This window comes from Pygocentrus nattereri, chromosome 15 (assembly GCF_015220715.1).
Source record: "Pygocentrus nattereri isolate fPygNat1 chromosome 15, fPygNat1.pri, whole genome shotgun sequence".
NCBI lineage: Eukaryota > Metazoa > Chordata > Actinopteri > Characiformes > Serrasalmidae > Pygocentrus > Pygocentrus nattereri.
This window is the reverse complement of record NC_051225.1, coordinates 22,087,235-22,113,196: the sequence shown is the minus strand read 5'-3', so window position 1 is coordinate 22,113,196 and position 25,962 is coordinate 22,087,235.

The following is a 25,962-nucleotide window of genomic DNA, read 5'->3' as shown; positions in this document are numbered from 1 at the left end:
TGCTCTTAAGTATAAACAGAATCTATGCACACTCAAGAGCACAAAGGTGCGAATAATTCTGCCATTTAAGAACATGTCATGAGTCTGATGTAGACTAAGGACCTTTCTCAACATATTTACAAAAAACTTAGGAAGATACTGATGAATGAGGCCCAAAGCTTTAAACAACCCAAACAATTTTGTTGCAGAGACAGTCATATTGTCATGCCTCGGACTGAATCGGACTCAATATCCCACAATGCTTCAGGAGATCACATGACTATGGACAACCACATGTTTCACCACCAGCATTCACACTCACCTGATTATTAACCCAACACAACCTGTGCTTGCTGACCTAATTAGTTAGTATATAAGTCCAGGCTTCAGCTAGAGTCAGTGCAAAGTATTGTTTCTCCTAGAGCATACTGAGCATTTACTTTGTTCTGAATTCTGTGTATTGACCGTATCTTTGTTATTTTGACTTTGCCTTTTGATCTTCCCCTTGGATTTTGGTTGCCTGTGCTTTTTGGTATTTGACCCTGATACTTTATCTCCAGTATTAAACCTCATTTGTCTTTTTTATCCACATTCGTCTGACTCCTGCGCCCATCCTAACACATATGCAAAAGTTTGATCACTACCTGTCAAATAACATTATGTTAATTTTATGTGAAAAGTAAGATAACACACCCTCTACAGAGAAATAAAATCTAATTTGGCATTTTTCTGCTAATTATAATGTGCAGTTTCTGTTTATTTGCTGAACATTTTGGGAAAAAGTATAAATATATATATATATATATATATATATATATATATATATATATATATATATAAATAAATGTGCTTTTGTACAGGCCTCATACAATTTTTTCCACCCCTGGATGTAAAATTCAGCAAATGAACAGTAATTGTGCATTAAAAGTGTGCAGAAGTGTGTTCTCTGTAGAGCACATGTTGACTTTTTTCACTTAGAAAATCAACAAAACACAACTTGACTACAGGGGCACAATGTTTATGCCTGTACCCCTTCATGTGTCTGGCAGAAAACAGAGATCACTTCCAGTATCGCATGGAACGCAATCAATTATGCATATGTTGTAATATGATGCTCATGCTGTGAAACTCCACAAGTTTCAAATAATAAGAAACATGAATGTAACATGAAAGTAGCTTATGATCATTTGATAATGAATAACTATGCTGTATAATATCAAAAATATATAATAATGTCAACATCCAGGATTACTGCTGTTTAAAACTGAGGATCAAATTGCTAAAAGTTGATTGAGAATAGAGTGTATGCTTTCATAATGCATTGTCTCTAAAATGTTTGAAATATTAGAAAAATATACTCACTCTGACTTGCCGTCCAAATGGCTGTCAGGTTTCATTTTCAGTGTCTGGAATAAAGCAAGAAACATATTTAACAGAAAGCAACACAGAAGCTTCAACAACCAAATATAATATAAATGTTTGCAGTTTTGCCCTGCGATGGACTGGCAACCTGTCCAGGGTGTATCCTGCCTTCCGCCCAATGACTGCTTGGATAGGCTCTAGCACAAACCCCGCCCCCACGACCCTGAGGGAGAAGCGGCTTAGAAAGTGTGTGTGTGTGTTTGTTTGCAGTATTCAGTGTGTCCACATTTTGCCTTTATTACTGCTTCCAGTTGTGCAAGGATGTCTAAAGTTCAGTCTTAGGAGTTGGTTTTTATGTTGCACCTTCATGCCGAAACAAATTCCTAGTCTGTGAATCCTGTTCATTGACAATGGCAATAAAACCTCTTCTGATTCTGATTCTGATTCTGGTTATTCTCACTATCCAAGCACATTCAAGAACGCGAGGTCTGGACTCTGGGGAGTTCAGTCTGTTGTTCTGAGAATGGCAGCAGGATTTGCGGATTTGTTCTTTTTTGTCTGTTTCCTTTTTTCACAGTAATTCCACAGTAATGGATAGCTACACGTTTTCAGACCCATAGTGTTGAGTTTTCTGCTCACAGTGGAAAGATGGACAAAAACTGTAGATTTTTTATTTCAGATCTAAAGCAAGCAATAGCTTGATTTTGTCCTCTAATCATAAAAATCAATTCAAAGTAGTTTTTAAGGCAACTAAAAGTGCTTGTTTTCCTAAGGAATCCCTCCACTCAACCCCTTTCAGGGTGTGAGATACTAAACATTAATATAACAAATGATAGTATACAAACATGGAGAGTATATGGAGTCAGCATCTAATATATTATTCTGTAAGTAACTAAGTAAATATATAAGTAATATCAGATACTAATCAGCAGGCTCATTTTGCCACATACAAGACTGAAGCAGACACCAGTTAAAAGGACACAGCGGGTGAGTGCAGTGACACACAGCCTAGCCATGGTGGGCTAACACGTTGTCAGAATGTTGTAGCATCAGTTGGAGGCCAGACGGTGCTGGCGCTGGGAGTGCATGTTTGCACAGGGCTGTCCGCTGGCCCTTGCTGAGCAGTGCCATAAGGAGAGAGACACAGTAACATGGCAAGCCCCACGGGAGTCTGGGAGGGGACAGGAGGTGGGAGGACTGCAGTAGGGGGTTGCAAGGGGCAGGCTCTGTCCGTCGGACACTCAGGCAGCAGGGCCAGGAGGTCAGCATCCAGATGCTGCTGTGCTGTCTGAATCCGCACACAGAGTGTGACCTGAATTACAAGACAAACAATAAGATCCTCATTCTGTGTGTGGACCTTCCATCTTTTATAGAGATGAGGCAACAGTGCCATAACAACATGCACTGTATGCGGCCTGTACTTCGGTCGGTGGGGTCAGGATTTGGTGCCCCCTTCCCCAAACACTCATACACATTCTTTAATTTCAGAGCAGTCACTCACTGACATCAACATGGAATGATTAATTGGCTCTCAGAATACTATAATAGCTTGTCAATACTCACACACACACACACACACACACACACTCACACAGACACACACACACTCTAAGCCGCTTGATCTTCTGGGTTGTGGAAGGAGCTGGAGCAGACAGACAGACATACACATTTATTCACACGCGCACACACACACACACACACAGCTAGGGGCAATTTACCATGTCCAATCTCCAAAAACCCACACAGACACGGGGAGGACATGCAAACTCCACACAGAAAGGACCCTGGTTGCCCAGCCAGGCAATCAAACCCAGGCCCTTCTTATAGATTTTATCTTGGATTCATGGAGTGTTCTAAAACACTGACAGCCAGCAAGGCAGGCCTTAGGATATTTTCCTTTGCCAAGAAATTATTCAAATTCAAATAGATTTTTACTATCAGCCGTGTATAACACTTGGAATCAATAGCATCGAAACATAAAACTATTATCAGTTTATTTATTATGATGTATTTATAGTTTATCGGTTTCAGTCTACGCAGAAGCTATTGGATTTTAGCAGACCTAGTCTTGCTTTTTGGAAAAACATTCTCAGAAGTGGATTTGGATCCTTGTTCAATATTGATTACTCATTGCTATATGAGTTCCCTATAGTTAGAGAGGCTAAGTTGATTGTTATGATATACTTGCCATGTCTAAGTTAAACCATGCCTGAATGACGATGCCTAGAACACAGCCCTGCAAACAGCATGCAAAATGCACGCTCCAGTATCTACAGGTAAAAGGAAAAATCCAATGTTTTTTTTTTTTTTGTTTTTTTTTTTTACCTAATCCGCTGTTTCGCTGCTTCCGTAGGACATGATCGATAACAATGGACAACATGTTTACCCTATACCTACAAAAGAACTACAGAAGTAAGAAGAAAAAATAAATGTGCGTGAGTCTGATTTATTTTATCTGCCTGTATACCACCAAAAACAGCCGGAAAACGTTCCTGGTATCACTTTCACAATTTCTTTCATTAAAAACCCTTTTTTCCTTTCTCGATTTTCTTTTCTGCTGCTGTAAAAACATTATTTTTGACCAACAGGGGGCGGCTGTTTATTTTTTCTTACCTTTTGGGGACCAGGTTAGAAAACAGCTTAGCAGTAGCATGCTCACTGTTAGCCACCTGGTCTCTGGAGGGTAAGGGAGAATAAAACCCTGCTGGTAAAAGATGGTGCAACATTGTGAGGATTAGTCTTTTTTCAGGTTACCTATCCTGGTGCACCTCAGCATTGTGAAGAAAATGTGAGAGAGAAATGGAACTCTTTTTTTTTTCATCGTACCCTCCAGGGTTTCCTTGAAGAGCAGAATAACTGTCAGTTTAAAACTAAAGCCAATGGGCAGAGGCTTCAGTCAGTGTTTTATGTTGCTTTTGCTAAGTACAGGGAAGTATGTCAAAATTATTGTCCATGCAAATTGAAAATATGATACAGAGGCAACAGAGAGAACACGTTGGAATACACTGTTGCACTACTCCTTTAACATTCATGGATGTCCATATTGTAAGACTTATTATTCAGAAACTACTTAGTAAACAATGCGCAATTACTGAGTCATTATTATACTACTGGATGTAGTTTAATAATGATGGACATGTCCATGAATTTTGGTCAAGGATGATTTAATTGGCTTATTGCATTGATTGTAAGTGGGAATATAAATTATGAAGCATCTTTATCAAGCATCTCTATTGCTGTCCAGCAGAAAGAATAGCTTAATAAATTCATTCCAATGCCCTGTGCAGGATAGACAAGGACTTTTTTACAATGACAGGCTAGTAAAAGTTCCTTTGCATATGTTAAAAATTTTTTGGGCCTTAGCCTGAGAGGAGACCCTGTTCCACAGTCCATGAAGTTGATACAGTACACATGTCACATGCTAAAGTACCAGTTTTACAATGCAAGAGTAATGGACTGACCTATGTGTCTGACTTACTGTTTTCAGCTTCAGACATGGCTGACTGAGATGCTCAAACCTCTCTGGGCTTTCTCCACACACCAGTAGTTGAGTGAGCCAGATTAGCACACAGGAGAGAAAAGAGAGTCCATGATTTCTGCATGATCTCAGAGCCGTCCACTGTGCCAATTCAATTATTCAAGGAGCACACCACTGGAATGCCTGAAAGGGTTGTTTTTAAAATTGTAGGTGTCTCCCACCTCCCACCAGACGATATACCAACTGACATCAGGTAGACCAAGAATGGCACATTCTAGACAGGTGTAGTAATAATGTATTTATAATTGATGTTTTAGATAAATTAATGTTAAAACTTGTTAATTTGTAATATTGATTCTGCATCAAGTAGCAGGTCATACATACAAAACATTTCTCTAACCAAACAGGAATATAAAGACAGTAAGTAGGCTGGCAGTTCTGGCTGCCCCATGGAAAATTGAACATTTAATCACTTTTATCACTCAAATTGCAAGATGGAGAGGACAAAGTACCTTTCCTAATGCTACACAAAAACTGTACTTCTAATGCCAACATCACCCTTTTTCTTATTTTGTTCTTCTTCTTATTATTATTATTTCTTTTAAAAGGCAGCAGATTCTAGCAATTGTTAGGGATTAAATGTGAATAAATGTGATTAAATGTGAATAACACCAATTTCTCAAAATCTCTATACAATTAAATGTTTAGAAGGTAAACAAAGACAGTCAAAGTGGTTTGGTTTGAAATTATCTGTTCTAGAAAAAACCTGATAAGATTTGTTGTGATAGGATAGGATAGGTTAATGTCTACAATGGCTCACATATAGTTATGACATGAAACGGTTGAATGCATGCATTGCCTAGTACCAGAAACATTGTTTTACAACAGTTTTGAAATAATGTTTTGGTCTAATTTATATTCTTTTAATTACGGTGGAAAGATACATGCAGGGTGTTGTTAGGCAATTTTATTTTCAGAATTTCCACTATTTTAACATCATTAACATGACACATATAAACTCAGGGAACACATTCACTGGTGGTTTTGATTAGTTAATAAAGTGACCATATTTGTGTTGTAGACATGGCAACCAATGGCTTCTATCACCACCAAGAAATTAGAATTGTAAAGAAATTAGAATTGATATGTTTCTCTACAACACACCATTTCACACCAAACCCCTCTGAATGAATTTGGTTACATCTTAACCATTGAATTATGCACAAAAGTTGGAAAAAGAAAAATGGTAAAACACCTCTTATTTAAAGACCTTTGCTGGCAAACTCTTACCTTGAACCCCCTACTCTTGATGGACAGTGAATATAGTGTACTTTCAATAAAGATGCCAAATTGAGAAAAACAAGTTCTTTGGAGAGATGCTATAGGAGAACCAATTTTGGTACCCTCAAGAGTCTTTCAAAAGATGGTTCTTCAATGCAAGGGTTCCCATTACAAGGTCATAACAATGCAGCAGTGAGAAGGGGAAAGACGTTTGCAGCCTAATTACTGAAAGTCACTATTGTCTTATTATTTTTTCTAATAGTATTTTTATTCAAGGTCTGTATGGCCTTGTGCATGTAGGTTGTTCTGTGTTGCTTTTAGCAACTGATATATTATTGTAGCGGACACCCCCAATCTAGGCAAGCCAGAATCACACTGCTCAGGAGGACTCCACATTCCTGAACTTTGAGCTCAGGACTTTTTCAAAGGTCAAGCAGGTGTCATCAAACAGGATTAGCATACTAACAACTTTATAACTTAAAAGGATGCTATCTTGGGAATATGGACACAGTGGGAGGCCTACAACCCCCTTTTGACCCCCATAAATTCTGGCCTGGAATCCAGCTGCAGATCTTCCTAAACTTTAACTAAGCTATGAATTAACAGAAATCATTCTATAGACTGCACCAATATGGAATTTCCACCATTTAATAGGATTTGGTTCAAGAAGTCCAGAGATATCAAGAAATAGGTTTCTATGAAAATCTATAACAAAGCTAGCCTTTTTAGATTTCATTGATAATTTAGATATGGAACCACAGCACCCCAAGTAGTGAAAATGAGGCACATCACACCACCACTATGTGCTTATAAAGAATCTAAGGGACTTGGACATTGTCTGCTTTGAGTATCAACATTTATTTAATCTGTAAGCAATACTACTTGTTTATTAGTATTATGTGTGTTATCTAAATAGTACCTATATCCCTTTCTACTATTGAGTGCTAGAAATACGGAGTGTCAACTTTAATAACCAACAGCGACAACCATCTAATTGCAATGAGTTAGACCAGTGACCAATATGTATCCTGGTTTTCTTTTATTTCCTTTGGTCCTTTTCTTTCGTGGTCAATTTTATTTCTTCAACATTCATACAGTCTATGGTATAGGAAAAGCATTACCCGTGTTCTTTAACATGTGTAGGTACAGAGGGTTAAACTCTCCCTTATAAACATATCTGAATATTCTGTTTGTTCATTGATTCCGAAAGTTAAACCAATTTGATGACATAAGAATGTTCCTTTGTCTCTGCTTAAACTGAAACAAAGAAGGCAGTGATTCTGGGGAAGGCGTTCCTAAAATTATGCACAACCACTCAGGGTTGGAAACAATGAATAGCTAATTAAGTGTTAGGTTAGGAAAACCTATCAGCATCTGATTCCACCCCAAGGGGAAGTGTCAGCAGTTGGAGCAAAACCCCAGGGCATGGAACTTTTGTGAGACAGAAAAGAGACAGAGACACAGAGTGAGCAGGAGTCAGAGTTCTCAACCAGAAGATAGCTGAACTCTGAAGTTTGTGCTGGCCTTAGTCAGAGAGACAGGCCAGAATTGGAACGCTCCAAGACCAGATCTGCTTAGATCAGTCCATCTACAGACCTTAAGTTTAGACCACCCTCAGAGAAGGAATGTAGATGTGTCTTATCTGCTAAGGAGAGGTAGTTAGTTAAGTTAGTGTCACCAGCCTCAGAACCTTGACTGCAATCGAACCGGACACAGGAAAAGAACAAGCGGTTCGGACGACATGGAGACCCAGCAGCACACCCATAGCCATGCATTAATCTGAGAGCAGATTAACCAGCGAAAGGCTGCCAAGCACCACCCTGAACCACGAGACGCCGTCCTGAAACGGCCACAAAACGCCACCCTGAGACGGCCACGAGATGCCACCCTGAGACGGCCTCGAGACGCCACCCTCAGACGGCCACGAGACACCTTCACCAATCACTGACGAGAAGGCGCGTGCCCGCACAGCGACACAGCATGTGCGACCTGCGAGGAGACAAAGCAACACGTGAGCTCCGGCCTCAAAGATGGCCCTTTGGAAGTCAGCTGATTCCCACGTAAGTTGGTTCCATCAATTGACAGTCAGGGCTCTGATGCCAATTTATTTAATAAGACAGCGTTTAATAGGTACATCTAACTCAGCCATATGTAGTTATTCTCGTCCATACTTAGGTTAGTTCTTCACAGAGTCTCTTTCAAGTTTAACTTTCCCGCGTCTTCCCGAGAACCACCCTGCCTCATATCATTTAACTGAACCACTTCATGCAAGCTATGTTGTCCTTTTAACTTTTATCCTTTTTGTTGTGTTTTGTTCTATTTTCTTTCATCTATCATTGAATGTAGTCCAAGGTAGTTTAATATTTAGCCAATAAACTCCATTTTATCGAAGCATCCTCGATGTGAGCATCTCTCTCTCTCTCTTGCCCTGGTCTGTGGACTTTGCATAAATCCAGGTTACCTCACACCCTCATCTAAAGGTTTGAGCAATAATAAAATTAATATTGCATAGACTGCAACATATCAGGATGTAAATATGAATGCAATACTATCATAGATGACCCACATTGATTTTATTTGCAAGACAACAACATTTTATTTGAATCTTTTGGGGCCAATAATAGATGTTATTTTTTTGTTCTTTGTTCTTTTAGTTTTTTGTTACACCTGATGCAAGAATGTATCAAAACTTGATAAAGTTGTTTTCAGTGAAAAGAACTAGATTGTTTATATTGATGTTTCGTACAAATATCTTCCAAGATTTTAGGTCAAACTCTGGAGAACAGTTATATAACAGGTTACAGGAAGAGCATGGCAATTTTGGCATGTACCATTTCTTCTGATATGTGATGAAGGTAATATTATGTTCTCAATCTGAAGCATTAAAGTTCATACAATTTTGTATTATATCAAATTTTTTTTTAACAAACTGACTTCAGGCTGAAATCCACGACAAGAATGAAAATGATCACAAGATCATAATGACACAAAAAAGAGCCTTATTCAATCTATAATATGCTGACAGCTACATAATATATGGATTCCTCACCACTAGGGATGCTAATGCCCCAAATCAATTTTGTATTGTATGTGGAGAAAAGCTAGCAAAGAGGCCATGAAGACTACCAATTACTTCATTTGGAAACAAAACAGTCCTCAACAGCAGCAAGACACAGGCTAATCATGTGCAATGCCGCATCATATACCCCTACCACCCCACTACCAACCTGGCTCCCAAAACCCTCTTACTGATCTGTCAAAACGGTTCTGGTAAGGTTGAGAAAAAGGCTGAAAACTGCTGCTTTAAACAACCTTTTAAACCTTGAAGAACCTACAAATGATGTAAAGACACTGCACCAATTAAAAGTTTTTCTAAGAGCTCCATGTCCAAGCTTAGAATCATTGAGGAACTGTAGCCTTAACATCTCCCACAGAGATTTGCAATCTGGCTGTAGAACACCATTATCTGATAGGATGTCTATACACAGTAGAATACTTCAACAGATAAGCCTTTTTTAGGAGCCACATCTCATAAGCTTGACACCTGAAACTTTGCTCCTCGTTGGAATCAACATGTGAAAGGCAGAGTTGGCAGAGAGATGCAGCGCACGCTTTCCTCATCTGCCAATGTCACAAGGCTACATTAAGCCTGACCCGAAATGGGCGTTTTCACCTTTCAGATGTGGGTTTCATCTCCACTCTAAGCTGCAGGTCACATTTCACTCGATCCAACAAGCGCTGGCTGCCGGCCCAGGCCTGCAGCTCCAAGAACGAAAGAGTGGGAAAAAACTCCCTGTCTGTTTCTTTCTCCCATCACACCATCTGCTGCCGAGGCCGATCCCTCGTTCACAGGGGGACTGACACAGCATCCTGCCATCCTCTCCACGTTCCGACAGCGTGCTCCCAACACCAGAACAACCGAGGAGTGCCTTACTCAGCCCTGCACCCGAAGAAAGTGGGTGTTTATGAATGCCACTCTGAATGCTAATGTTTCTTTTTTATTCCTTGGTGAAAACATGGCTCATGCTGTGTGAACAGAGCACTGGTTAATATTATTGTTGGCACCGAGGCACTGTGACAAGACTGCTGACTTCCTAATGGGCTTGGGGCTTGTTTCAGAACAGAGACATTTTTGACTTATAGCATAAAGGTGGGCTGTATTCTTAAAAAAGGGCTCTTTGGACCAGTGCCATAGAAGAACTGTTGGTTCCCTACATAAGCTTTCAGTGCATGGTTCTTTAACCTTTCTGTGGATGGTCCATCACAAATGTACCCTTTTATAGCAGCTGTTGTGGCATTGGACACTGATTAAAAAAAATCCCACTCAACCAAAATACCTACATTCACAGTGTGTTACCAGTTTCAACTGATACTTATTTCGTCTGCTTGCAAGATTATTTTATGTGTAATTGAGCTTACATTAGCATTGTGGCTAACTGTAGCTAAATCATCATAGTTCGCTAGAATAGCATTTTAAACTGAAACCTTGGCGACTCTATTTAAACAAAAATAAACATGTCCGAATGGTTCTTGGGAGTGATGTTTTTGTAATTAAAAAAAAAAAAACACTTGATTACTTTAAGAACCTTTCAATGGATAAAATGCTTGCTTTTGATGTCCCTCAGTTGAACTATGCATTATTTTCCCTTACATAATTTTACTGGAATAAATCTTGTTGAAAATGTATTTGACTTACAAAACTGGAGGCATGCTGGATTTTATAAAAGTGATTTTATTGTGCTTAAATGCTGTTATCATTGAGTCAATAGTAATGACATTTTTTTTATACCAAGAAAGCTGCAGTCAGTTATATCTGGTTTCTTTTGGGGGAGTGTATGCTACCTAGAAACAAGCGAAAATTCTTTTTCAGATTTTAGATTGAATCACTGTATGCACGCCTGAAGAAGGCGAACACCATGGAAGGGGCCAGCTATGCCTTTCTCTCTGCTTTGTTTGCCTTTATACAATCGGTATTTTATGTTTTGTACTTGATTTAAAATACAGTATAAACATACGTAAGAGCCATGCACAAATGTAATTAGGTTGGCCCTGTTTAACAGCAATTGGCTACCAGGAGTATTAAGGGTTTGATTTCAAGAGAACATTGTGATAGGCTTAGGTATGGTGACATTAAAGTGGATCATTTGTTCTGTTTCTCTTGTTTCTGTAGGTTCTCTCAACAGATCCTTTTCACACTACGATGCTGTTAAGAGCAAAAAAGCAATTAAAAATACATCCAGTTAGCCTGCCAGGTGTTTCAAAATGTGAAAGTTGCCTTAAGGACCTTCCTCATATCTCAGGCAGTGACGTAGACTGATATATAAAAATATATACACACATTAAGAAGAATAAAAGATATAGGCTGTTCGCCAAAACTTTAATCTAACCTGCCAAGTTAGTTAACCTGACTGGAAATTTATGGCACATTTTAACATTAATTTAGTACAATTGTAGTGTTACTGTACTGAGTTGGCTAATCAAAGACATCAGCTACTAGCACTGACCAACTGCGGCTGCAGTGCTTTGATTGGGCAGTCTGCTTTTGTAAAATTAGTAAATTGCTTCATATTCAAATTTTCCATTCCACCTTAAGTGATGCTTCAGTTATGTTCTGGTGTACACCATTTAAGGTGACTGATGCATCGTTTAAGGTGGAAGGGAAATTTAAATAAGAAGCCATCTTCATTCTTCACCTTATCCTGGCTGTTAACATCTGTTCCAAGCCGTGTGGATGCTTTTCAATCAAAAGATTCTTGAATCTTGGGCCTCGAAAGGCATTCCAAGGAAGCCAACAGGGTACAGCACTACCTATGAACATAAATCAACCCAAGATCGTCTTATAACCAGCTCTCCCAGCAAATTGACGACAGCAGACATGAATGCTGGGATTTACTTCAAATTTTTAACCTTGTACCCTTTTGACTGACTGGATCCATTTTGATCCTAGCTTGGTAAGAATTTTATGAAATGCCAGGAATAGCTGGTACTGAAGAACACAGCAAAAAGCTGGACTGAGCCATTGGTTTTGTTTCAACAGTAAAATGAAATTACCTGCTAACAGAAACCCATAGAAGTGATAATCTGGAAATTCTGTAAAAAGGGCAGTGATGGACAAAGTACACAAACCATGTACTTGAGTTAAAGTAGAGATATTTAAGGTACAATATTACTCCAGGAAAATGTAGAAGTTCCTCCCTTTAGACCTCCACTTGAGTTAAAGTACAAAAGTATGTCTTCAAATGTACTAAAAAGTACTAAAAGAGTAATCATGGCTCTGATGTCCTATTATCATTTCTGTAGTAAGACTTGGTGAAAATCCTACTCTTGGTAAACCAGTCTTTTAATAGAATGTCATTAATTAGTGACACTGATGTCTATTAATATTATCATAAGCACAAAACACTGAAGACAAACAGTTTCCATCAGAACCGAATGGCTCTGAAATGACTTTTTACAAACAAGCAAAGTTTCGTTTTAAGATTCATTTGCAACTTAGTTACAAGTTTAATAAAAACTTGATTTGAACAGTTTCACAAATTTTCATTTACTATTTTGCAGTAGATCTCTGTAGGTCATAAACATAAAATAGCCCCCCAAAAAAATAACTATAAAATGAAAGTGTTTGTATAAATTCAGAATAAAAAAACATGCCAGTCACAACTGCATGTGTGTAAATATTTCTATACTGTGGACTATTTACCCACAAAGTTGAGAGCAATATGTTATATCTGTTCATTAATTCTTTGATGTGTGATTGTCACTCAGTGTTTGCATTAACCCCATCCTGCTTTACCTGCTATCGTAACCTCAGTATAATGTGGATATGCTTGCACTGGGTCGGTATGTCCAACATGTCAAAATAATGTTTAAAACCAAGTGTGCGCTGTGCCCTGATTGGTGGACTTGCTTTGCACACAAAAACCAAAAGGAATGATAGATTTCTCATAATGTAGTGGAGTAAAAAGTAAGATATTTGACTTTGAAATTTTGTGGAGTGAAAGTAAAAATCACCCAAAATGGAAATACTTCAGTAAAGTACACACACATACACCTTCTAAGCCACTTCTCCTTCTGGGCCACGGGAAGGAGCTGGAGCCTATACCAATGATCAATGGCAGGATACACCCTGGACAGGTTCAATAAAGTTCAGATACACAAGAAAACTACTGAAGTACAGTAGCGACTTACACTTACACTTACATAGTTACTGTCTACCACTGAAAAAGGGCCTAGCCCTCCTGCTCCCCTTCCTCTCCTAGGGTAGAAGAGGAGCAGTAGGAATTGACCAGTAGTAAACGTTTCTAGACACAGCCAATGTCACAAAGTTTCACGGAACCAATATTGTCCTAGATAACCTGATTACAGAATTTTCTCCAATATAAATCCAAAATTCCCCCTATGAAAATAATTAAAAAACAGGACTTGTGTACCCTGCCCGGAACAGGGTTACTGGGGCCCCACCCTGGAGGCAGGCCTGGGGGAGGGGCTCGCCAGCGAGTGTCTGGTGGCCGGGCATTTACTTATGGTGCCCGGCCGAGCCCAGCCTGAAGGGGTTACACGAGTCCCCCCTCTGATCGACCCACCACTAATGGGAAGGGCAGTAGTAGGGGTTTGGTGCTTTGTGGATCGGGCAGTGTCCAGCTTTTGGAACTTGGAATGTTACCTCACTGGTGGGGAAGGAGCCTGAGTTGGTGCGCGAGGTTGAGAGATACAGGCTAGATATAGTAGGGCTCACCTCAACACATAGCTTGGGCTCCGGGTCCAATCTCCTTGAGAGGGGCTGGACTTTATTCTTTTCTGGGGTTGCCCATGGTGAGAGGTGGTGGGCAGGTGTGGGCTCTCTCGTAGCCCCTCGACTTGGTGCCTGTATGTTTTCTCCGGTGGACGAAAGGGTAGCTTCCCTACGCCTTCAGGTTGGGGAAGAGGTCCTGCTTATGCACCAAACAGCAGTTCAGAGTACCCAGCCTTCTTAGAGTCCTTGGGAAGGACGCTTGAAAGTGCTCCTCCTGGAGACTCCTGTCCTACTGGGGGACTTCAACGCTCACGTGGGCAATGACAGTGTGACCTGGAGGGGTGTGATTGGGAGGAATAGCCTCTCTGATCTGAACCCGAGTGGTGTTCAGTTTTTGGATTTCTGTGCAAACCACAGTTTGTCCATCACGAACACCATGTTTGAACACAAGGATGTCCATAAGTGCACACGGCACCAGGACACCCTAGGCCGCAGTTCAATGATTGACTTTGTAGTCGTGTCATCAGACTTGCGGCCATGTGTTTTGGACACTCGGGTAAAGAGAGGAGCTGAGCTGTCAACTGATCACCACCTGGTGGTGAGTTGGATCAGGTGGTGGGGGAAGATGCCGGTCAGACCGGGCAAACCCAAATGTATAGTGAGGATTTGCTAGGAACATCTGGCAGAAGAACCTGTCAGATTGATCTTCAACTCACACCTCCGTCAGAACTTTGATCAGATATCGGGGGAGGTGAGGGACATTAACTCAGAATGTTAAAAGGCCATGTTCTGCTCCTCCATTGTTGAAGCGGCTGACTGTAGCTGTGGCCGCAAGGTAGTTGGCGCCTGTCAGGGCGGTAATCCTCGAACCCGGTGGTGGACAACCCAGGTGAGAGACGCTGTCAAGCTGAAGAAGGAGTCCTATCGGGCATGGTTGGCCTGTGGGACACCAGAGGCAGCTGACAGGTATCGACAGGCCAAATGATCTGCGGCTTCAATCATTGCCAAGGCAAAAACCCGGGTGTGGGAGGAGTTTGGTGAGGCCTTGGAAAGTGACTAAGTCAGCTCCGAAAAGATTCTGGCAAACCGTCAGGTGACTCAGAAGGGGAAAGCAGTGTGCCACTAGCACTGTATATAGTGGAGATGGTGTGCTGCTGACTTTGACTGAAGACGTCATTTGGCGGTGGAAGGAATACTTTGAGGACCTTCTCAATCCCACCGACACGTTCTCCAGTGAGTAGGCAGAGTCTGGAGACATGGGAATAGGCTCGTCCATTACTGAGGCTGAAGTCATTAAGGTAGTTAAGAAGCTCCTTGGTGGCAAGGCTCCAGGGGTGGATGCGATCCGTCCTGAGTTCCTGAAGGCTCTGGATGTTGTGGGGTTGTCTTGGCTGACACGCCTTTTCAAAATTGCATGGACATCGGGGGCGGTGCCACTGGATTGGCTGGGGAAAGGGAGGTCTTGTCCTCATTGCTTAGGATGCTGCCCCCGCGACCCAAACCCCGGAGAAGCGGAAGATGATTGATGGATGGATGGATGGATGGATGGATGGATATATATATAGTTTGACTATATTGATTGACTATATTAATTTTCCTAGAACCATCCAACCCATGAACCATACAAGAACCTTTATTTTTAATAGTGTGGGTTGTGGATCGTCCTTTTAAGAGAAGGGAGTTTGACAAAGTATTGAACTCATTACTATGGTCAGTATGTTTGACACTGAGTAATGGATTGAGTGAACTGAAGACCAGTTCATGTGCTTGATGGTTTTTTAAATTCACTTTAATATTACTGGCATTATGAAATAGAGAAGGAATAATTTAATCTGTGCCAAGCTTTTCTCCTGCATTTTCTTGCCCATCTTTGTTATGACAGTCAATCAATATGGCCAGTGAAATTATTTAATCATAGCCGCTGTTTTGGTCGTTCTAAGGTTTGTGCAATTGACGGCAGAATATTGATCATTTCTAATAAGGGCTTTAATGAGACGCTCTGTTAATCTGAAATGCTTAAGCAGAGTCGCTAAACTGATGATTCATTCCTGTCTCCCCCCCGGCACTCACTCAGTCATTCACTAACTAACACACACACAGAGTGCATGCTTACATGTGTGTTAGCACGCATGCTTGAAAATAGAATCCAGCAATCAATTACCTCTGTAATTTGTATGCAAATTAAGCAGGCTATTACTATTTGTTAATATTGAAATATCTTCATGTCGGATGTGATTAATCTCGTAGCGCTCTCGCTTTGCCTTCTTCTGTTTCTCTCTCTCTTTTGATCAGAGATCATGTCCTCTATAAGGTGTTCGTAATTGAGCCAGCATCTGGAGGAGCCCGCATGCAAATAAACACAATCACACAGGTGGCTCGACCCGTCCCAATTCCCACCATTCCACAGGTGTGATAATTGCCCATTGCTGTTTGATCAGCAGGGCTGTGTTTCCTGGCAGGCTGACTGAAAGCTTAATTGAATAAATCATTACCTTTCTCCAACTAATGCCTTGTTGCAATATTCTTATACAGCAATATTGATAGCAGGCCTTTTACAGCCACTGGGCTATGCATTGTAGTGTAAGAATTCACAAGAGAGTGCTTATTGACACTTTGCTATGCGAGCAAAGTAAGACAGCATCATGAAGACTGTCTCCATTATTAGCTGCTGTTTATCTCGGTTTCATCAATGCTAATCAAACAGTAGCTTTTTGAATCATTAAATTAAGCCAATGCTACTATATTTAGCTTTAGCTAGATTTGTTTAACAGATTTCAAAATGAAAAAAAAAATGGACACCCCTCCTAATTATTGAGTGCTTCAGTCACATCAATTGCTAACAGGTGTATAAAATCAAGCACACAGCCTTGCTATCACCATAGATCTCAATGATGTGGCATTGTCATAGGATGCCACCTTTGCCACAAGTCAGTCTGAGAAGTTCTTGCCCTGCTAAATCTGCCCTGGTTGACTGTAACTACTATTATTTTGAAAGGGAAGATCCTTGAAGCAACAAAAGCTTAGCCACAAAGTGGCTGTGCTGAAGCGCAAAGTGTGTAAAAGTTACCTATCCTCTATTGCATTGCTCACAAGTTCCAAACTGACTCTGAAAACACCAACAACACAGGAACTGGGTGTTGGGTGATTCATGAAATGGGTTTCCATGGCCGAGGAACTGCACACAATCCTAAGATCACTGCGCACAATGGCAAGTGTTGGTTGGAATGGTTTAAAGCACACCGCCACTGGACTGGGTGCAGTGGAAATGTGTTCTCTGGAGTCATGAATCACACTTCACTATCTGGCAGTCTGGTGAGCGAATATAGATTTGGCACAATGCTACCTATAAGAATGCATAGTGCCAACACTAAAGTTTGGTGGAGGAGGGATAATCGTTTTTCAGCATTTGGGCCCCTTAATTTCACTGAAAGGTAATGTTAATGCTATAGCATGCAAAGACATTTTAAACAATATATGCTTCCTTTGAGCTGAGCTAAACGTTAAAGCAGAGCAAAGGCAGTCTGCATTTTCGCTTATATTTTTAGCATCTACTATGTGTGATGGTCATGTGTTCACCTACTCTTGGCTATATAGTGTGGATTTACCATACCAGGAAATCTTTTCAAAAGCCCATAATTACATTTTTCTAATATTTATTTTTATTTCCCCTGTGTTTCATAAGTGTATGTTCCAAAAACAGTTATAATTATTTTTACAGGACCATTTTCCAATCTCCTTTCATTCCTTATGATGACACAGGCTGTTAGAGCCATTACAAACCACAGTGCAATGAAAATAACAACAGGAAAATATTTTTACATGTTTTTGCATCAAAACTATAAACACCAGGGCAACTCAAACTTTTTTTTTCGAATTCCATTTTTGATAAGCATAAAACAGAATTTCATCCCCTCATTCAGGAGCAAAAACAGCTGGGATCCGTTTGAGCGGCTTTTAAAGAAGCAGCTACAGATAATGAAGCACCAAACAAACAGATTAAATGTACTTAAGATATTCTTCCTCACAGAACAGCAAACACTGAGCAGGTTACTTTTAGTTTGGGAACTTTATGAGGGCATCCACATGAAGCTCAGATATTCACAGCTCAGTTTGAGCTGGACTTGAAGATTGTAGTTTGTAAAAATGTTTCTGGGACACAGCATATCCAGCAGCTTGGTTGTTGTCATGCCAAGGCAAGAGACAACAGTGAATGGTGAGAAACGTTTTTGTGGTCTGTGTGTGTCAGATATCAAGAAAATTAATGAATTCAAAACAGGATGTTTTTATTGCTTAGCATCCATATTTGGCCTGGGGAGTGAATGGCTTTGAAACAGTAACAATGTTTATCTATTACACAAACATGGTTCACAAAAGCAAGGAAAATCACCCTTTAATGTAATAAAATTTTATGTAATGGTATTTTCTATTGTTGTAATACCCACACAATGTAAACAATGGCCGGTGTTAAAAATCCATTTACAAGGTTCTGATATGAAAGCGATGATAAGTAGAACTATAACTGCTTCAAAAAGAGTCCTTATCTGCTTTGAGGGTTCTGGAAAGTTTTTTGTCTCTCCTCCTCTTCACTTGTCACACAACTGGGGGTAGCCTAAAAGTGTCTTTCTAAGCATGTTTGTTTGCAAAATTCCCCCTTGATATGGTTGAAATTAAGTTTGAATAAAGTTAATTTATCCAGTATTTGCCTTAGTAACTAAGTGTTAAAAGGTGTCTCAAAAGGTTCTGTGAGTGGATGTATAAAGAAACCACTAAATGGTTCCCTAAAGAATAAATAAATGAAGGTTGACGAGGCTTCACATAATGTTTAGGTTCCTATAACCTTTATATTTGTTTTTTGTTTGGCTTTTTTTTAGGTTTTTAACACTCATATCCATTGAACAGTTTTTGACGTCTCGATTTTTTAGTGTTGAACTGCAGATCGCACTTATTTTTCTTTTTTATTTCATTTACGTCTTTCACTACTGGGGAGTCGAGCTATATGTTTTCTTAGTTTAATGAATTGAGGTCATTTATTCTTCATTCTAGTTCCCATAAGTTCAAATGAAAAAGGATTGTTCCTTACTCTTTAGGCACATTCTTAAAAATAAAGCCATATGGTCCTAGGAAACAAATCATTCATTCATGCAATCATTAGTCTTCACACATTTTTTAGTCTAAAAACTTAAGGATCTTTATATTTCATTTACTCAAACAGTTATTTTAAAAGCTATCTACTAAATGGTTCTTTTAGGGTACTGAAACTGGTGGTTTCATGGCACCACTCCAAAGAACCCTTTTTTACACTTTCATTTTAAAGAGTCTAAGTGGTCACTGATGCTCATCCTGCAGACATGCCCTTGAGCATAGTGTTGTGGGTAGCTACCTGTAGTCTGCGGTTCAATCCCCCACCTGGACAAGCACCCTACACTATACCAATAAGAGTCCTCGGGCAACACTACCCTCACCTACCTGTGTAAAATGATCAAACTGTAAGTCGCTCTGGATAAGAGTATTTGCCAAATGCTGGAAATGTAAATATTCATTACTTGAATCAGGCATAGCCAGTTAAGGTTGGACTGAATGCTTTACTTGACTAAAGCTCATAATTTAGAATTTCCAGACTCCAAATAGGAAGAAAAAGAAAATACCCCCTTCAACTGGGAATTCCTCTTCATAAACTTGTAAGTTGCTTTGATGTCAACATCAGTGTAGCTGCACACATGTATGCAAAAGTTTGAACACCCCCAGTCAAATATTTTGTTGATTTTGGAAGTGAAAATATGTTAGCATATGTCATTTTTCTGTACATTTTAGTCCACAATTTCTATTTATTTGCTATATTTAGCATGATTTAATATATCAGAAGAAATGAAATCTTTTGCCTCTATTGTTCAATGTTTTTTTTTAGTTCAACAAATAAAAAATGACTGCACAGTAAACTGTACAGAAGTGTGTTCTCTGTAGAGGGTGTGTGAAATTATTACCACTTAGAAAATCACCAAAACCTGGAATTTGATCAGAGGTGCCCAAACTTTTACATAAAGCTGTACATCCTTAATTTTAAAGCCATCACATCCACTTTTCCCATTTTGTAGTTTGGAGGTATAAATTATTTATACATCAAAGCAAAAGCTGTAGACTAGTCATTCAGCTGAAAAGGCACAACTGATTGGGCAGTTTTATGATGTACATGTGGGATAATACTCCACAAACTTTCTGAACCATGCTGGTCTAACTGAGCTTGGGGGTTTTAAGCATGTCTTGATTTATGTATATCTTTGTGATATTCTAATATCAATAACCCATGAGAGGCTGTGCATTTCTGATTTCATAAAATGTCACAAACTAGGCACATTATTACACAACATAACAAATAAGTGGGGATGATATATGGAGTATTTTATAATGGTTCCGAATATGCCTCAGCCACAATTTAAAACTGAAACTATTAATTCTATAATCACCAACTCAGAGCTCAGGAAAAGTTGCTTGTGTCAAAACAGCATCAGAAATTCATCTATTGCACTTAGTGTATGCAAAAAGGCAGTGACAGTTCATTCTGCATTCATGCCTCAAACAAACTACATCACAGATTGTTTGGAAGCAAAACAACATTAACCTCCTCAGACATCATGTAAACTGTAATCATTACAGCAAATTAAATGTGAATCAGGTATCACATACACACACACACAATAGACACAAAAGTCTAATATATAGTAAAGAACCCAAGACACACAGATTTATAGATGTATATAAAAACGGTTATACATATAAAAAAAATGACAAAAATGCCGCAAGTATGTAAATAACATCTCGTTACTTTATAGCAACAATGGTACAGTGCATCAAAAAGTATAATTTGCTAATTTGGCTAACTATTAGAGAAACTGAATGTGTTACGTGCAACTGTGCTTTTGAATTGCTTCATGTGACTGTCAAGTTGCATGGAAGCTATGTTGCATGCAACTTAACATGCACCTAGTTGCATTAAAGTTTTACCATGTGAAGCCACAAGATTATTGATGGAACTCCACTGACCTATCCATGCTCTATCCCACAAATGCATTCTTTCAAAGCTACTATTAAAAGACTGGACAAGCTGTACAGAACACCATTCAAAGATAACACTGTTTAAAGCAAATGCTTTAAAATTATTCCCGTTGGACCACTAGTGTTTGAATAGAGTCCGTTTAGCACTACATAATGTTGTTTCCTGTTTAAAATGCTGCAGCTGGACTATGTAGTAGCAAACTTAAATCTAGGCAGGTTGGGAACAAAAATAAATAAATAAATAAACACAGAATTTGCCACCATGCTAACGTTAGCTTGATTACGCACAAGCAGCCAAAAAAAACAACACTATACCTGATCCATCCTAACAGTGGGACCGTTCCCACACATATAATTAAATAACATTTGATAATTATGCCCTCTAAATCTAGCATTTTCACAAACACGAGATTTTGTGTGCTGTAATTTGTCATTAGGTAGAAAGATATTTGGCAGCGTTCTGTAAAGCGTGTTCAACCTGGCAAAAGCACATTTGTGGATGGATCATGGATAGGTCAGTTGACTTAATTCACTGATTAACACATCTGGAGAGAGAGAGAGAGAGAGAGAGAGAGAGAGAGAGAGAGAGAGAGAGCTGGAGGACAGAAAACTTCCCACTTGGCTTTGAAATGCCACACATAATATCCTAGTTACAGCATTCGGGCCCAGACAAATTCGTTCTGTTCATGGGATGGTTTCTGACTTGATTATAGTAAGTGCATTTCTATCTCTCAAATGGGTACAGCAGCAGTTAAACATTTATAGCATTCATGTCAGATTTGGCACCCTTTGAGAGGTTCTGTCATAAACACACACACACACGGGTCGTATTCTGTCAGCGCTGTCGTGTATCTGAGAAAAGAGGTTTCAAATCTTTATCTCTCTTTGACTGTCTCTCCGATTTGCAAGTGGAAAGCAATTTAATGGCTTCCAAAGCTACAAATAGGCAATGTTTACTGCCATGTATTAGCACTGACAGAATCATTCTACTTTATTAGGCTTTAAACCAGCCTTAAGATTAGCAACCAGATATATTTAACATTAGGAGACATACAGAAATTGGCCAAAATAACACAAACATTTGGTATCGGAAGATCTCTGAGTTTAAGATGCAGAACTGAAATACAGTACTGGAGAAACAAAGTTGAATATCTAGCAAATGTCCAATAGAAAAGCAACCACACTCACCAATGCTAATTTTTTGGCTGAATATTACATTTGATGTAATATTCAGGACTTCTTTGCTTTGCTTGTTATATTTATTTAGCGGAAACGTATAAAAGTAATAGAACGCTCAAGGTTGTGCGTTATCGTGGCTGTGATGATCTATGCTACTCTGTGATGTTATTTGTGATAGCACACTGTCTCTAATGGCTCAGATTTCTACTATAAAGTCGTTAGTCATACAATTTGACTGTATTAAAATTTCATGTGTTTGGATATTGTAGGCTTTATCCAGTTACTGTACCTTGCACCCATACTGAAACGGTGAGCTCTGCTCCTGCTTACTACACTACGTTCAGATCATTTTTTTTTTTTCTTTCTTTTCTTTCCTTAGAAAAGTCTGCCATCTGAAGCAGATGATTTGGTTATCTCATATGAGAACATAAAAAAATAACCCAATAGTATGTAAAGCCACATGCAATTGTTTATGATCAACAGTGGCATGTTGTCCTTCTCTCCAGTCGGCAGTAGTTATTTGTTATAATGTTAGTAGCTGGTTGGCCAGGAATGTACTTTGAGCCACAGCAGTGGTAGCTTTAAACATTTTAATGGACATATTCTACATCAAAATGTGTATTTTCTTTGATTTCAATGAATATTCCAACATCAAATTTTATTGAGAATAGCCCAAACTCAATTTTCCTCTAGTGAGAACATCAGTGGCTGCCTGTTTTGCCATTGTTCACTAGAGCTCCTGTGAGCACTGTCCAGCATAGCCTGCTGAAGCCATTCTGCAGTGCTAACGATACTGAAATTACCACAGTCAGTGCTGTTTTGTGTTCTGAGAGGAGCTACAGATTCAGAGTTATGGCAACAGCATGTGGGCAGCTGGGCTTCAGGCTGAAACTATGAATGGTTCACAGGGTCAAACTGGGAAAATGCATTAACGGCATTCATAAAACTAGTGGCAATAACAATGTATCATGTTAATGTGTTATTACTGCCTCAACACTGACAATACAATGTAAAACATTCTTTATACTTTCTTGTATGTAAATGAGACAAAAAATTTGTTAGTGACCGAAACATACCTTATAGCATTTTTACACCTCCATGAGTGCGAAGAACACCTGCAATACAGTTTGGCCTGGACTGAACAAGTTTTTGGACGTAGGCAACATCAATGTTCAGACACTCTTGCATCATAGAAATGCACAGTTCAGCCAGATTTCATGGATGCCTTCCCTGCCATCTTATTCATTGTTCTGTGTAATTCCACAGATTTTCAAATTTAGGGATTTTGCAGACCAGTCCAGATGCATGAATGCTCCTGAATGCTCATTATGCCAATCAATCAGGCTCATTTGCAGTCCTGGGTATGTGAGAATTGTCATCTTGGAATACAGGCATAGGAATGTTGTTTCTGACGAGCAAAAGACAAAACCTGTTTGTCCAGCTGCTCAATACAGGCATGCTGGTTCAAATTTACAGTCATCTCACCCAAAGAACCCATTTCTACATAATTGAAACACCCCAGAACACCACAGAGCTCCTTCAGCTTGAACCACACCTTGCACATAATTTTCATCAAAGGCTTCCCGAGTTCTGTGATGAACATGATGCCTAGCATCATTCAAGTACAGGCAGAAAAGAGATTCATCTGACCAAATAACATGCTTCCAGTCATGAACAGTCTATCTTTTGTGTCGCTTTGCCCACTGTAACCGGACAGCTTTGTGAGCAAAAGTGAGCAAAGGCCTCGTGCGCCACTCTGCTCCATATGTTCATGGTATGCGGTTACCTGCAGAATGTTCTTTCAGACATTGGTTGTGAATGACCTGCAAGCTTACAGCTTGTGTTTAAAGCTGTAGCTAAGCTTTGTTAAAATTGTAAGCAGAAGCTTAGCCAGATGAAAAACACACATGAGCCGCTGTGAGTCGCCCTTTAAAAGCTTAATTGGGTAAGAGTTTGACTCCATGTCTACACAGTTTTTCCACTTTTTCCACTGCTGTTTCAAACAAGTTGGTATGATAATTTTATTATGATTCATAGCTTTGGACAGCAAAGTGTGATAGCAAGTGCAAAAGCAGTAAGGTTAATGGACGTAATAGTATAAAAATGGCATAATTTTACTGTATGTGTGACTCCTGAGCTGAGACATGTGTTGTTTATGGAGCTTTTGGCAGCAGGTGACAGTCCATATGTCGCAGAATGACTGAATCAGTGCCTTTATTTATAAGTTCCATTCACTGTTTGCGAACTGCGTATTTTACTGTCCTTTTTTATTACCACACATCACAGTGCTTCCAAATATTTTTAAGAATACTGGTCTTTCACAAAACTTGAGGGCCTCTGTATGATTTGCCTGTAAGTGAGATTTTCATATCAGTTTGCAATATTCAGTGTGTAGATTTGATGGGGCTCTATTATTTTTTATTGTTTTTTTCCAGTCAAAACAGCCATTAATTTATACATTTTCTGATGAGATCAGATACAAGATAGTCAACTTGGAGGAAAAAAGAAAAAGAAAAAAAAAAACCCCAAACAAAATGGGACTCCCAACAAATGTCCAGAACTTGGCACAATCAGATAAACAGTTTTAAAACTTTCATCTTTGAGAGAGGGGAGAAAAACAAGCTTCTCTTTCTGCACATCTGGAAACATCCACAGGTGCTTCTATCCATTCGTCCACTATGAAAAGTCAACTCGATGACATGAAATGATATAGCTGAAAAGAAGGCAATACTGAGAGAGAAACAAGGCACAAAGAGCCCAGACCTCAACATCAGTAGAAAATGTAACCAACTTTGTAGACTGAACTTTGGAGATGTGGTAAAATATCCCAGCAGAGTTCTCAGAAAGCAGGTCCTCTGTAAAGAATGGAACCTGTAATATAAAGAGTGGAGACGCTAAATGCTGAACATTTTTGATATTATGTTTTATTTTTTCAGTGTAATTGACTTGTAAAATATATGCTTCCTGCTTTTTTCCCCCTGATGCTGAAAACTTAACTGTAACAGCAGTTTTGACTGCAATTCAATGGTTATCTCTGACTTTTGCACAGTACTATAGTGTGTAAGTGAATAATTAGCATGAAGGATTTGGATATATTGCTATTCGAAAACATGCAGACCGTATCCTGTTACCCTGTGGAAGACACTGTTTTTACCTCAGTGTGAGAAAATTCCCAATGTAGCAAACGTCTCTCTAATTGCATAAAAGAACTTCCAATGAAATCTGCCACCACAGATCAGGATCAGGACCATTTCTGAACATTTGAGGGGTCTAAACAACAGCCTACTTTGGACATGCCATCCATCAATCATATAATACGGAAGGCAAGAATGGGAACCATTAATACTTCATTGATTTAGATTAGGGATTAAAAGTTGTAAAAAGTTAAACACAATAAAATAACTATATACAGTAGAGACAGAACACATGTTCAACTAAATGAAACATAAAATGAAGAGAAAAAAAGCATAAATAAAAACAGTATTTGTTTTAATGTTGATCTGATGTAGGTTTTCCTTTAATAGATTTACTGTAAAACTGTCAGTGCTTATATCTAGGTGTTAACTAACTATGTATTTGCCAAATCAGTGATATTTAATAGTAGCACAGAACACATACTAAATACAACCAGTGAGTGTTCATTTTCATGAGGTGTTTTAGGCCATTTCTTCTCTTCTGCTCATTTCTTTCTCATTTTGTCAGCTCCAATATGGATATGTGCGCTTCAGAGATCACAATCACAAAAGGAAGGAGTGAAATTGTGATGCTGGCATGTGTGGGTGTGACAGGTATAATTTTAGCATTTTCCTGGCTGGCAGTGCAGGCTCTAAACCCGCTTTAGAGCAGCACAGTTAGAGTTGATAGAGTGATTACATCATCAAAAGACGTGGTTAAATTCCAT